Source organism: Notothenia coriiceps, unplaced genomic scaffold, assembly GCF_000735185.1.
Source record: "Notothenia coriiceps isolate Sejong01 unplaced genomic scaffold, NC01 NC01_scaffold00005763, whole genome shotgun sequence".
In the NCBI taxonomy this organism is placed as follows: Eukaryota; Metazoa; Chordata; class Actinopteri; order Perciformes; family Nototheniidae; genus Notothenia; species Notothenia coriiceps.
Window position 1 is genome coordinate 5,140 of NW_011338464.1, and position 1,292 is coordinate 6,431.

The window sequence follows — 1,292 nt, forward strand, 5'->3', positions numbered from 1 at the left end:
GAAGGTCAGGATGCTCTCTATGGAGCACCTGAAGAAGGTCAGGATGCTCTCTATGGAGCACCTGTAGGTCAGGACCCTCTCTATGGAGCACCTGTAGGAGGTCAGGATGCTCTTTATGGAGCACCTGTAGAGGTCAGGATGCTCTTTATGGAGCACCTGAAGGTCAGGATGCTCTCTATGGAGCACCTGTAGAAGGTCAGGATGCTCTCTATGGAGCACCTGAAGAAGGTCAGGATGCTCTTTATGGAGCACCTGAAGGTCAGGATGCTCTCTATGGAGCACCTGTAGAAGGTCAGGATGCTCTCTATGGAGCACCTGTAGAAGGTCAGGATGCTCTCTATGGAGCACCTGTAGGTCAGGATGCTCTCTATGGAGCACCTGTAGAAGGTCAGGATGCTCTCTATGGAGCACCTGTACCTGAACCTCCTCAGCCTGCGGAGGAAGAAGAGCCGCTGTCGAGCTTTCTTGGTGATGGTGTGAAGAGTCCATGTCAGGTCCTCAGTGATGAGTCCATGTCAGGTCCTCAGTGATGAGTCCATGTCAGGTCCTCAGTGATGAGTACATGTCAGGTCCTCAGTGATGAGTCCATGTCAGGTCCTCAGTGATGAGTCCATGTCAGGTCCTCAGTGATGAGTCCATGTCAGGTCCTCAGTGATGAGTCAGGTCCTCAGTGATGAGTCCATGTCAGGTCCTCAGTGAAGAGTCCATGTCAGGTCCTCAGAGATGAGTCCATGTCAGGTCCTCAGTGAAGAGTCCATGTGAGGTCCTCAGAGATGAGTCCATGTCAGGTCCTCGGTGAAGAGTCCATGTGAGGTCCTCAGTGAAGAGTCCATGTGAGGTCCTCAGTGATGAGTCCATGTGAGGTCCTCAGAGATGAGTCCATGTCAGGTCCTCGGTGATGAGTCCATGTCAGGTCCTCAGTGATGAGTCCATGTCAGGTCCTCAGTGATGAGTCCATGTCAGGTCCTCAGTGATGAGTCCATGTCAGGTCCTCAGTGATGAGTCCATGTCAGGTCCTCAGTGATGAGTCCATGTCAGGTCCTCAGTGATGAGTCCATGTCAGGTCCTCAGTGATGAGTCCATGTCAGGTCCTCAGTGATGAGTCCATGTCAGGTCCTCAGTGATGAGTCAGGTCATGAGTCAGGTCCTCAGTGATGAGTCCATGTCAGGTCCTCAGAGAAGAGTCCATGTCAGGTCCTCAGTGAAGAGTCCATGTCAGGTCCTCAGTGATGTGGACACAGAGGAACCTGAAGCTGCTGACTCTCTCCACCGTAGTCCCATTGATGGCGATG